This window comes from Pipistrellus hanaki, assembly GCF_964339955.1.
Source record: "Pipistrellus hanaki genome assembly, chromosome: 19".
NCBI classification, from domain to species: domain Eukaryota; kingdom Metazoa; phylum Chordata; class Mammalia; order Chiroptera; family Vespertilionidae; genus Pipistrellus; species Pipistrellus hanaki.
The window spans coordinates 9,881,156-9,895,101 of record NC_140521.1 but is presented as its reverse complement, the minus strand read 5'-3'; the positions used below and the strand labels follow the sequence as shown (position 1 = coordinate 9,895,101).

General features: G+C 51.4%; 1 pseudogene across 1 annotated transcript; it reads right to left on the bottom strand.

The window, feature by feature from the left end:
- Positions 1-2,704: 2,704 nt before the first annotated feature.
- LOC311613781 (small ribosomal subunit protein uS10-like) lies at positions 2,705-3,236 on the bottom strand (annotated as a pseudogene). The gene has a single exon. The product of its transcript is annotated as a small ribosomal subunit protein uS10-like (transcript).
- Between the last annotated feature and the right edge of the window lie 10,710 nt (positions 3,237-13,946).

Below are 13,946 nucleotides of genomic sequence, written 5' to 3'. Positions count from 1 at the left end.
GTGAAAATTTAGATTATTGATGTGAAATTTTTCTTCTTTCCTAATAGAGGTGCTTATATCTTTAAATTTCCCTCTAAGCACCATTTTAGCTGTATCCCATATGTTTTTGGTATGTTGTGGGGTTTTTTGTTTTCATTCATCTCTAGTATTTTCTAATTTCCTTTATTATTTCTTCTTTGACTCATTGGTTATTTGGATACTGTGTTGTTTAACTTCCACATATTTGTGAGTTTCCCAAATTTCCTTCTGTTAGTAATTTCTAATTTTATTCCATTGAGGTTATAGCAGATGGTTTGTACTATTTCAATTCTTTTCAATGTATTGAGACTTGTTTTATGGCCTAATGCATGGTCTTTCCTGGAGAATGTTCCATGTGAACTTGAGAAGAATGTAAATGCCTTTTTAAAGTCCCACCTCCAAAAATAGAGTCACATTCTGAGGCACCGGAGGTTAGGACATAGGGATTTTCAGTAATAAGCCTGTGTAATTCATCTGACCCATCTATAGCACCCAACACATAGCATGTACAAACTTATGCTGTAGCCCTATGTAATTCATCTCGCTCACCCACAGCACCTAACACATAGCATGTACACACTTATGTGTGTTTTAAAACAGTGTGCCAGTCAGTGATGGCACCGCAGCTTCATCCTCTCCTGGCCTGCGTATGGGACACAGCATGTCCTTTGTTCATGTCACCACTAGAGGGCAGGGAGCGCTCACTAATACTGAGCCCGGGACTATGGGGCATTCCACACTCAGCCGCGCCCTGGGTCAAGGGAAGACAGCTGGCTTCTGAGGCTCTTTTCTCTTCTCTTGTTCCGTGTCTTGCGGACATGACTAAAGGTCCCTGCAGACCCAGGATCACGAAGACGGGCCCGGGCTCCTCCTCGGTGAGGGGAGAGATCACCTCTGTGCACACAGCCTGCGGGACAGTCACGGCGGAAGGGAGACTCTGGACAGGTTCTAGAAAGAATCAGAGAAGATAGTGAAGGCAAGCGGCCGTGTTACTGACTAGCAAGCCCTGGCGATCAGACCTCGGACCGGACGGAGGCCCCTCCCTCGTCTTCTCTTCACCCTCCTGTCCCAGCTCTCAGGCACGCCCCGCTCTGGCCCCGGCCTTCAGAACACCACCTCTCTGACCACCTGTTTTCTATGTGCAATCAGGGTGGCCACTGCCCGGTGGTGACTTGGCGACTGGGCAGAGCTGCCTGGAACCCTGGTTTTCTACAAGCGGCCACTTTCCACCCTTCATCATTCAGAGCACCCTCCTCCCACAACAACGGAATTCCTGCCGAAACCGGTTTGGCTCAGTGGATAGAGCGTCGGCCTGCGGACTGAAGGGTCCCGGGTGTTATTCCGGTCAAGGGCATGTGCCTTGGTTGTGGGCACATCCCCGGTCGGGGGTGTGCAAGAGACAGCTGGTCGATGATTCTCTCTCATCGATGTTTCTAACTCTCTATCCCTCTTTCTTCCTCTCTGTAAAAAAAATCAATAAAATATATATTTTTTAAATTAAAATTTAAAAAAAGAAAGAACGGGATTCCTGGCTGGTTTATGCTCTCCTGCAGGATGCGGGAGTTAGAGCCTCCACATGGTGCCCCCGACCCGGCCTTTGCCTCACGAACGAATGGGACCCGGGCTGCAGAAGGAGCACTGGCCTGAGTGAGCACAGAGGCGGCAGGTCACCACGCCGGTGTACCAGGCACCACGTGTGCTGGGCGCTTGAGGGAAATGAAGTGGAGCCTTATCCCTAAAATGACCTGGGATGGCTGCCAATCTTCTTCCGAGTGCAAAAAAATCTAAAATGCTAACATTCACAAAGGTAGGAATTTTATTTATTTATTTTTTTTAACTTCTAAAAGCATCCTTCCTCGTACTGACTCATGTGCACAGCAGCCAAAGCAGGAGCAGCCCCGTGGCCACCGATGGATGAGTGGCGAACAGAGCGCACAATGGAGCATTCTTCCGTCTCATGCGCCCACTCTGTGCGAGGAAGGAAATCCTGACCCAGGACACAATGCGGGTGAACCCTGAGGCCATTATGCGAAGCTAAATGATCCAGTCACAATGAGGCCGATACTGTATGGCTCCACTGATGTAAGATATGTAGAGAGCTTTCAGCCTCGTAGAAGCACACGGGTGGTGGCCAAGGGTTGAGGGGAAGGGGAAACAGGGGTTTATTGTTTAAGGAGGACAGGGTTTCAGTCGGGAAAGATGGAGAAGTTCTGGAGATGCCTGCACAGCCTTGTGAGTGTAGTCGATCCTAACATGGACCCTGCCCCTGACCACACGTGAAACCGGATGTGACCAACTGTTCCATCTGGAGTCTTGTCCCTCCACACGCACGCACGCGCGCACACACACACACACACACACACACACACCCGGTCAGGCAGCCGTCTCAGGGGGAGGTAGGCCTGGGAGACACAGGAGGTGAGCCCCTGCTTGCACAGCCCACACTTCCTTTTTCTTTTCTTTTTATTTTTTTATTATATCTTATTGATTTTTTACAGAAGAGAAAGGGAGAGGGATAAAGAGTTAGAAGCATCGATGAGAGAGAAACATCAATGTGCCCGCAATCAATGCACATGCCCTTGACCGGAATTGAACCTGGGACCTTTCAGTCCACAGGCCGACGCTCTATCCACTGAGCCAAACCGGTTTCGGCCACAGCTCACACTTTCTTTTCTTTTCTTTTCTTTTCTTTTCTTTTCTTTTCTTTTTTTTTTTTTTTTTTAACAACAGATAGCCAATTTATTAAAAAAGCCTGATTTAAGCATCTGCAATGGTGACTTCAACCTCCACTCCCGGCTCAGTGCTGATGGAAGTGACCTGCTTGACAATCTCGGAAGGGCTGTGCAAGTCGATGAGCCGCTGTGGATCCTCGTCTGAAAGCGATCCCAGGCTTGGAGCCCTCCCCACAGGGAGTCTTCCTCGTAGTGATTCTCAGCGTCTTGGTCGGCGTGCGGACTGGCCCTTTCACTCTGAGATTCTTCTCCTTGGCGCCTCTGATCAGGTCAGCACACACCTTCTCCAAAGACTTGACGTTGCGGCCGGTCAGCGTGATCCGAATGCGGTGAATCGCCACCTCGGGTTCCACGGGCGTCTTCCCGGTGTCTTTAAAAGCCATGGCTGCGGTGCTGCTTCCTGACCTACTTGTTCCTCGGCGAGAGCCAACAGCGGTGAGTCAGGAGCGGGCGGGACGGAGCTGCGCCGCGGCAACCGCGTCTTCCTCCAAGGGCCACAGCCCACACTTTCGCATATGCCTCTCCCAGGCGGTCATGGACCGTTAGTCTGTATGCACATCCCTGTCCCAGGGCTTCTTCCCTGGGCCCATAATTCGGTAAGGGCCTCATGGGGTGAGTTCAGGGCATCCCTGAGCTTGTATGGGAAATGGGCATTTTCACTGACCCCTCACTAAGATTTAGCATCCATCTGTGTATGGATGTAGACAAGTGATGATGGTTTTAGGGGTCCGTAGGGTTTCCCAAGCTACTTAAGGGGTCCAAGTAAGGACTGCTGTGTCCTCACTCATTTGCAGGGAACTAACAGGCCTAACTTAGCACTGTTGTCCGTGAGTTCAATATTAAAGAAGCAACAATATTCAGGGTGTTTCCCCAAAAAATCTATATACACGTGAACAGTTGATAGCTCAACTTTGAAAATAAAATGTGTTTTAATAAACACTTTCTTTATAATAACTTAAAGTGTGTGTATACATTTTGGGGGGACACCCTATACCAGTATATTCAATATAGTGGCTTCAGACAGAAGCACACATAGGTTAGGTGCTAATCAGTAAATGAAAATGTTGTGACCAGAGCTAGTAAGAGGCTACCCTGTACTTCTCCGGGGAACAACAGTTCAGTATTCTCTGCTAAAAGGTTCGGACAATGCCCAAGCTGGTTTGGCTCAGTGGATAGCGTTGGCCTGAGTACTGAAGGATCCTGGGTTTGATTCCGGTCATGGGCACATGCTCATGTTATGGGATTGATCCCCAGTAGGAGGTGTGCAGGAGGCAGCTGGTCAGTCATTGATGTATCTATCTCTCTCTCCCTCTCCCTTCCTCTCTGAAAGCAATAAAAATGTATTTTCAAAAAAGGTTGGGCCTTAACTGGTTTGGCTTAGTGGATAGAGCGTTGGCCCACCTCAGACTGGAAGGTCCCAGTTGTTTTCTGATGGTCTTAGGCTCTACAGCAGCAGTTCTCAACCTGTGGGTAGAGAACCACTAGCAGGGTCGCCTAAGACCATCGGAAAACACAGATATTTACATTATGATTCATAACAGTAGCAAAATTACAGTTATGAAGTAGCAACGAAAACATTTTTATGGTTGGGGGTCACCACAGCATGAGGAACTGTGTTAAAGGGCCGCGGCATTAGAAAGGTTGAGAGCCACTGGGTTATAGTGTTTGGACCGGTTCAATTCTCAGACTAATGAGAGGGCACAGTGACTAATGAGAGGGCACAGTCCTCTCGTGGCCACGTGCAAGCCCCAGCCTGGAGGGCAGAGGCCTACCAGCACAATGATAGCCATCAGCTGCCATTGTAAGCGTGAGCCTAGGGTCTGAACACGTGGCCCCAGGTGCCTGAGTGATATAGGCTGCACGTAAACAAAGCTTGGTCAGGTGCATGTAATTGAGTAGGATCAGAAATCACGAGAATGCTGCCGAAACCGGTTTGGCTCAGTGGTAGAGCATCGGTCTGCGGACTGAAGTGTCCCGGGTTCGATTCCGGTCAGGGGCATGTACCTTGGTTGCGGGCATATCCCCGGTGGGGGGTGTGCAAGAGGCAGCTGGTCGATGTTTCTCTCTCATCGACGTTTCTAGATCTCTATCTCTCTCCCTTCCTCCTCTCTGTAAAATATCAATAAAATATATTAAAAAAAAAAAAAAAAAGAACTCACAAGAATGCTGTCAACATCTTGACCATGCCCTTACGTTGCCTCGTGGCATCTGGCTATAAAATAAAGACACGGCTTGTCATCCTTTGGTTCTGTCTCTCTACCAGAGAAGCAGCGTCTCACCCAGACCCAGCCTTCATTCTCTTGTCTGTCTTTTCTCAATCCTTCACCGCCCCCTCTCAGGGTCACTGAACTTGACTTGAGCTGGTGTGGCACATAAGTCCTGGGGCTGGGTATGCCGTGGCCATGCCGGCTCACCACACCTTGGAGATCGTGATAGCGTTGACTGCGGGGCCGAGGGCAGGTGCAGCTGCCCAGAGCCATCTCGGGAAGCTTGGGTGGGGTGGAAACACACGAGTGCCAGGCTGGGGGTATCTGAGCTTTCTGGGGCCCTTGTCAATGGCGGGCCTGTGCACCCCTGGACACCTGTCTCTGGGAGGTTGCAGAGGGATACAAATGCTGAGTCCCCAAAAGTTATCCAACCAGCCACCTATTTCTGACATCACTGCCCTCTGCTTCAGAATGCCAGTCTCCCCGGGGCCTCGGTCCCTGCACCCTGGAGGCCCCTTATGGCTCCTTTTGGGAGCTCAAGGGCACGGGAACCCCACCCAGCTCCGGCCCCTTTTCCCTGCCTAACCGCTCCCACTGTCTGAGCTGCAACCCACAGTGAGAGTCCACACATGTAGCAGCCATCACGCTTGTGAACGCACTTCAGTTCCCTGCACAACACTTATGGTCCCCAGCCCGTGACCTGGCATTTGAGGCAGCGCCCCAGGCCCGCTGTGCCTCTGGTTACATGTTTCTCTACATAAGCGCTTCCTCACGATCAGAGGCACATGACCAGAGGCACTCTCTGAACTCCACCACCAGGCCAGCTCCTCTCTGAACCCTACCACCGAGGCACCGAGAGGCGTTGCACCCAGGCAGAAGCCGCCGAGCCAGCAAATCCCAGGCAGACAGTCCAGCCCAGCGGCCACCGTGCTGCTGTCCCGCCAACACCCTGAGCTCGACTCAGGGCCGCCCCCCGGGCGGTATACACCAGGGAAGGGTGGTAACGGGGCCCCCTGCCATCACCCTTGGAACCTCGGGCAGAGGCAGGCAGGCAGGCAGGCAGGCAGCCCGGCGGTGGGAACAAGTACATGGAACAAGAATGGCATTGAACTTGACAGAGATCTCGGTGATAACGAGGCCGCGGGAACAATGGGGGGAAAGTCAGAACGAGGGGTGCGAGAATAATCTACCAGGGCCCCTACCCAGCGCTTTCCTGAAGGGAAAAAAGAAACGCAAGGAAAACAAACTCTATTCCACGGTGGCGACAATGAAATAATCTCGCTTCTCGCACTCCGTGTTATTGGCCTCCAGCGGTTCTGTGTTTCTCAAGATTAAGCCCTCCCGTGGGAAATGAGGGAAAGGGAGAGAAGGAAAGGCACATTTTTCACGTCCCTCTCATGAAGTCATTTTTTGGAGCCGGTTCCCTCAGCAGTTCCACGCGGCACACAGCTTGTGAGGCTGCATCCTGGACCCTCTCGGCTCAAGCGGGCGAACTTGAGGTATCTTAACGGTATCTTTGCATTCCAGCGAATCCAAACAGGAAGTGCCCAGGCCAGGCTTCTCTCTGATACACCCCAAGAGCTCCTTCTTGGGGCCCCCGGGGGGGTGGGGGGGGCAGCCACATCTCAGGCAAGCAGGCCCTGCCGAGGCCCGGCCAGCCGGCCAAATTGCTGATCTGGATTCCTGATTAGCAATTGTGTTTCAAGAGATGTTTTTTGCGCTGGAATAATACACAAGCGCTTCCCTAGAGAAAATATACAAGCTCGTTTTTTTGGAACCACTTGACACAACCCCGGACCAAATAAAACGGTGCCTTTGGAACAACATAACACGCTTCTGAACTCGGAAGAACGGCTGGTACACGTCGGTGTCAGCACAATAGAGATTAATGGGCCCGTTTTATGAGCTCCGCGGGCCCCAGGTGAACGGCGGGCCATTGTTGTTCCGCTGGTTCGTATTATTTTTACATAAATCAAGGTAACGCCTAGCGACGGCGGAGCCTCTAAATCAGCCCACCTTTTCCTCTCTGGAACACGGAGTTGGGCTGCGGCCAGGAGTGCCGGGGAACAGAGGGCTTACGAGTGGCATTTTAACAAGGAGCGTACCCACTTGCCACAGGATGCCGGGCTTACAGCTCACACAACCCCTTGCCAATATCACAAGCACGTCTTGGGAGTTTGGCATGAACAAAGGCATGATGGATGGACGGTCGCGGGAGTTAACCAGTGGCTCAGGCTGTTCTCCCGGGAGAGAGAAGGGTGAGTGGGGGTGGCTGGGTCAGTTGGCAGGGGGCCTCCGTGACAGAGTGCCCCAGCCGGGGGGAAAGGGGGAAGGTGTGAACAGCTGAAATGTACTTTCTCCCAGATAGATGGCTTCTTCGAGGCCTCGGTCCTTGGCTGGGTAAGAAGGCCATTGTCTGCTGGTGTCCTCACGTGATCCTCTCCCTCTGTGCTCGTCTGGGTCCCAGTTGTCTGTGTCCCTGTAGGAACCCTGGACAAATTGGATTAGGACCCGCCCTTTTAAAAAAAATCTCATTTTTAGCTTTATCACCTTCTTATAAATATATAATTGATTTTTTTTTTTTTTACAGAAAGGAATAGAGAAGGAGAGGAATAGAGAGTTAGGAACACCAATGAGAGAGAAACATTGATTCAGCTGCCTCCTACACACTCCCCACTGGGGATGTGCCTGAAACCAAGGTACGTGCCCTTGACTGGAATCGAACCTGGGACCCTTCAGTCCGCAGGATGACGCTCTATCCACTGAGCCAAACCGGTCAGGGCTTAATCACCTTCTTAAAGACCCTCATCTTCAAATACAGTCATATTTGGAAGCACTGGGGGTTAGGGCTTCAACATATGACTTTGCGGGTGACACAATTCAGCCCATAATTGGGGCGGGGAGAGAACATTTTTGGCACCTTTTGGCTGTTGTAGAGGGAACTGGAAAGGAAGGACGCAAGAGTCTAGACAACACCTGATTCCCTGCGGTACTTCCCACTATAGCACAGCCATGTGGCCTGACAGACTACAGAGGGTTCCCCTGTCCCCGTCACCAACCCCTCTGAGGCTGGACACGTGATCTGGATGAGGGGCTGTGAGTGGTTTTGCATTTGTGTCATTTCTTTTCTTCTTCTTATTTTTTTAAAATATATTTTATTGATCTTTTACAGAGAGGAAGGAAGAGAGATAGAGAGTTAGAAACATCGATGAGAGAGAAACATCAATCAGCTGCCTCCTGCACACCCTCTCTACTGGGGATGTGCCCACAACCAAGATACATGCCCTTGACCAGAATCGAACCTGGGACCCTTCAGTCCACAGACTGATGCTCTATCCACTGAGCCAAACTGGTTTTGGCTGTGTCGTTTCTTTTTTTTTCTTTTTCTTTTTTTTAATATATTTTACTGATTTTTTACAGAGAGGAAGGAAGAGGGATAGAGAGTTAGAAACATCGATGAGAGAAACATCGATCAGTTGCCTCCTGCACACCCACTACTGGGTTTGTGTCCGCAACCAAGGTACATGCCCTTGACTGCTGCCTTCAGTCCTTGCCCTGGCTTTCCATCTTCAGTCCTGTCTCCTTGCAGGACTCTTATGCTGGGCCTCCTCTCTGCATCCCGGGCCTCCCGCCACCCTGAGCTTGCCTAGGCACCGGCCTCCGAGGCTTCCCCCAGCCTTCCCTCTGCCTCTTGTGCCCTCCCACTACCCGCCCTGGCTCTCCCAGGCCTGACGATGGTCCCAGCGTGACAATCGAGGGCCGTATTTAGGAGTAAGGTTGAGGGCCTGCACCCATGGCGGTATATTTTTAAATCATTATTTATTTTAAATAATTCTGATTAAAAACCAAAAAGACAAAAAAGACAAGCACAAACGTTTTGTGTCCACCATTCAGCTTAAGAAGTAAAATCTGACAAGTAGAATCTACATGCCAGAACTCCTGAAGCGGTAGGGTCTGTGTGTGTGTGTGTGTGTGTGTGTGTGTGTGTGTGTGTTTTATGTGGTTCACACTCCTCTGTGAGGCGCCTGAGTCCTTTGATGAGGTCTGAATGCTGGGCTGCGTGGATCAGAGGAGCCTCGGGATGCGTGGGCTTTGGGGGTGAGGGCACCCCGGCTTTGCTCAACCAGAGAAATGTTGCTGGTTTCCCCTACAGCGCCATTGCCAGGAAAGATTTCCTAGAAAGAAAGGGTTCTGCTATTAAATAGCTAACCAACCAAAAGCCACCGTGTTATTGAATTTCTCCCTCTTGCTTTAGATGGATGGAAAAACCACAAAATGGGAAGTGCTGATCCGGCCAATGAATGGAGGATTCACACCTTTCTGTTCACCAGCCTACGCTGAGCAGACAGCCTCATGGGAAGCAACATTCAGAAGGCAAGATGTGCTAAGAGCCGGAAGTGGGTGGCGGGGGCGGGGTTGGGGCTGTGCTATGGGAAGGTTGTGGTGGACCCCCCCAGCACAGACTGAGCCTCCCCACAGTGCTGGTGCCCGCGGGGCCTGTGTGGACGCCGTGGCCCTCCTGCCACCCCAGCTTTATAACAGTTCCCAGGGCAGCTGAAACCGGTTTGGCTCAGTGGATAGAGCATCGGCCTGTGGCCTGAAAGGTCCCAGGTTCGATTCCGGTCAAGGGCATGTACCTTGGTTGCGGGCACATCCCCAGTAGGAGGTGTGCAAGAGGCAGCTGATCGATGTTTCTCTCTATCCCTCTCTTTTCCTCTCTGTAAGAAATCAATAAAATGCATTTAAAAAAACCAAAAAACAACAGTCCCAGGGCGGTCAGTGACTTCCACGCCCGCGGGGAACGGGGAACAGCTCTGACCAGATAGATCCACCTGGGCAGCCATTGCCCGCTGTGCCCGGGGCTGCAGGGAAGCCCGGGGCCATGACAGGCCGGAACCGCACACGCAGGGTGGGGCGGGAAGTGGCCGGGGAGAGGCGATGACAGAAGGGACTAACGCCAGCTCCTGGCAGTTGATTTTTGAAGAATTACTTTTGTTTATTTCTTAAAAGATGCCTCACATTCATGCAAGATGAAAAGAGTTCCGGGGATTGGTTGCACAACAATGAGAACATAATTAGTGCTACTGAACTGTACACTTAAAAAAGATTAGGATGATACGTTTTATGTTATATATATCTTACCGTGTTAAAGAAAAACGGGGGGTGGGGGCGGGCGCCAGGGACCTGAAGCAGAGCCAGCTTGCTGTCTGCATTCCATCCCATTTTTGTTTGTTCTCATTTACTGGCCTTCACTTTTTCATCATTATTTTTTAAAATATATTTTATTGATTTTTTACAGAGAAGAAGGGAGAGGAATAGAGAGTTAGAAACATTGATGAGAGAGAATCATTGATCAGCTGCCTCCTGCACACCCCCTACTGGGGATGTGCCCACAACCAAGGTACATGCCCTTGACCGGAATCGAACCTGGGACCTTTCAGGCCACAGGCCGATGCCCTATCCACTGAGCCAAACTGGTTTCAGCTTTTTTTTTATTATTATTATCATTATTATTATTTGTTGTTTAATCCTCACCTGAGGATATTTTTCCATTGATTTTTGGAGAGAGTGGAAGAGAAGGGAAAGACAGAGAGAAATATCAATGTGACAGAAACACACATTGGTTGCTTCCTGCACATGCCCTGATCAGAGCCCTGGCCGGGAAGGAGCCTGCAACCCAGGTATGTGCCCTTGACCGGAATTAAACCGGGGGCACTTTGGTCTGCAGGCCGATGCTCTATCCACTGAGCCAAGCCCACTAGAGTGTGACCCTCACTTTACACATGAGGTTGCTGCCAAAACCGGTTTGGCTCAGTGGATAGAGCATCGACCTGCAGACTGAAAGGTCCCGGGTTTGATTCTGGTCAAGGGCATGTACATTGGTTGCGGGCACATCCCCAGTGGGGATGCAAGAGGCAGCTGTTTCTCTCTCATCAATGTTTCTAGCTCTCTATCCCTCTCCCTTCCTCTCTGTAAAAAATCAGTAAAATATATTTTTTAAAAAGCAATAAAATATATATATATTTTAAAAGGCAGCTCTGCCGAAACCGGTTTGGTTCAGTGGATGGGGCATCAACCTGCGGACTGAAAGGTCCTGGGTTCGATTCCAGTCAAGGGCATGTACCTTGGTTGTGGGCACATCCCCAGTAGGGGGTGTGCAAGAGGCAGCTGATGGATGATTTTCTCTCATCGAAGTTTCTCTCTTCCTACCTCTCTGTAAAAAAAAAAAATCAATAAAAAAAAAAAAAATATATATATATATATATATATATATATTTTAAAAGGCAGCTCTGAAAGATGAAAAGACTCATGCACTGTCACTCAGCAAATCCCTGCTAAAGCCGATCCAACTTGCACGCCCTCCCTCCCCCAGACAGGCCCTCCAGGGCAGAGCCCTGGACTTGGGGGGGGGCACCAGCTTTTCAGGAACCTGCTGCTCGTAAAAACTGCACCGTTTTCAATATATATATTTTTTATTGATTTTTCACAGAGAGGAAGAGAGAGGGATAGAGAGTTAGAAACATCGATGAGAGAGAGTCATCGACCAGCTGCCTCTTGCACACCTCCTACTGGGGATGTGCCCGCAACCAATGTACATGCCCTTGACCGGAATCGAACCCGGGACCTTTCAGTCCGCAGGCCGACGCTCTATCCACTGAGCCACACGGGTTTCGGCAACTGCACCGTTTTCAAAGCCGAGCGCGCGGAGGGAGCAGCTATTGTAAGCATCGCTGACACATCGCTGGCTCGGCGGCCCGGCCTCTCTTCAGGAGCCTCCGCTGCAGGAAGCACCTGGGCTGACATCACTCTCCCCTCTCCTGTCATCCCGCGGAGGACGGGGCATCCTGTGCCGTGTCCTCCCGGAGGGCCGAGCGCTGGGACACGGGACACAGCCCTGTGCCAAGAGAAACGCTGCACGCCGCGCACAGAGACCCTCCCCTCGCCCTGGAGGGAGGACACGCGGCGGGCACCTCGTTCCGCAGCGGGGAGAGGGGCCCGGACCCCCGGGCGCGGGCAGGCCCTCTCGGACCCGCGTGCCCACGGCGTGCGCTCACCTGCGTCCAGGACAGGACAGGCACGGCTCCTCCACGGGGACGGCGGGCCGCGGGCAGGGTGGGTGGGGCTCAGGGGAAAGGTCACCAGGAACTTTCCAGAGTCCTGGAAATGTTCTCTCCTAATGGGATGCCGGTTCCTAATGGGAAACGAGATCTGTGCATTTCACTGGATTAAAAAAAAAACTGTGCCTGGTTTCAAAACAAAACAAAGTAAAACCACCCCACACCCATGAGGATGGCTACTATGGTGTTTAAAAAAAAAACAGTACAGAGGGCTTTTGTTTTTCTGACATTTATCACGCCACGCATGTGTAAGAAATGGGTTCCAACCGAAACCGGTGTGGCTCAGGGGATAGAGCGTCGGCCTGCGGACTGAAGGGTCCCAGGTTTGATTCCGGTCAGGGGCGTGTGCCTTGGTTGCGGGAGGCAGCTGATTGATGTTTCTCTCTCATCGATGTTCCTAACTCTCTATCCCTCTCTCTTCCTCTCTGTGAAAAATCTACAATATATATATAATTATTATTTTTTTTTTTTAAGAAAAGAAATGGGTTCCAGCAGCGCAGGCTCCTTTCCATTGGTTCTCGCAGTGTGCTGCTCTGGATGGAGCAGGCTAGCGCTCTGGTTGAACCCAGCCTTGGGCTAGAGACCCGCAAGTCACCTTGGGCCAACCCCAGTGCCGAGAAGGGCCAGGTGCCCCGGTCACATGAATGGACTGTCACTCACACACACACACACACACACACACACACATAGGCTGCTGTCATACAGATAGGCCAGCGCAGGCAATCCCTCTGGAGTCACTCTGGCAGCACAGGGAGAAGTGTCCCCAGGTCAGTGTCCTTTGAGGAGCGTCCTGTGAGCCTGGACAGAGGCCTGCCTGCCTCCCAGGGGCCCACAGCAGACCCGAGTCCCCTCAGTAAAGTACAGGGGCTGCTAAGAGGGCTCAGACCCCGAGCAGCCACAGGCACAGGACAGCGAGTCTCAGCGTGGCCCCTGCCCTCTCTCTAGGAAACACGGCTCTGCCGCTCTGATGAGGAGCCAACAGTGTAAGCTGACCACGCGAAATGCTGCTACAACCCGAGTTTCTGTCATCGCAGGAAGAACTCCGCCTGGACAGGGCCTGAGAGCAAACATGCTCCCCTCTGCAGTTCACACAGTCTCAGGTGTTTCTTGCAAGCAGCCGCAGGCAACAGGTAAACGAATGCACGGGACTGTGTTCCAATAAAGTTTTTTAAAAATATATATTTTATTGATTTTTTTACAGAGAGGAAGGGAGAGAGAGAGCTAGAAACATCGATGAGAGAGAAACATCGACCCGCTGCCTCTTGCACACCCCCTATTGGGGATGTGCCCGCAACCAAGGCACATGCCCTTGACCGGAATAGAACCCGGGACCTCTCAGTCCACAGGCAGACGCTCTATCCACTGAGCCAAACCGGTTTCGGCCCCATAAAGTTTTGTATGAAAACTGAAATTGGAATTTCACGTACTTGTCACAGGTCACAAAATCTTTTTCTTTTCGTTTTTTGTCAACCACTTAACAATGCAACAACCACTTTGAGCTCCTGAGCCATCCGTTCAGGTGGGTGGTGGGCTCCGGTGGCACGTGTCCCGAAGGTGGCCCTCCCCGCCCCCTCCCCAGGGGTCAGCCTAGGGCAAACTGTGAGCCACCATGACATCAGCTGCAGAGGAAGCAGAGTGGATAAACAGAGAGAGAGCGCGGGGCCAGGGGGTCAAAGCCCACGCACCCAGCAGCCTGGCCCCGCGCCCAGCACTGATGTCATCGCTCGGAGAGTCACTCCATCTCCGAGGTCTTGAACGTCACTCTTTCCCCTCCCGAGGCTGCTCGAGAAACACTTGCGCACCGACTCATATCCTTTGCAGACCTTTGCCCGAGAAAATTAAACAGGAGACGGTACAAGCCAGTCACTGTC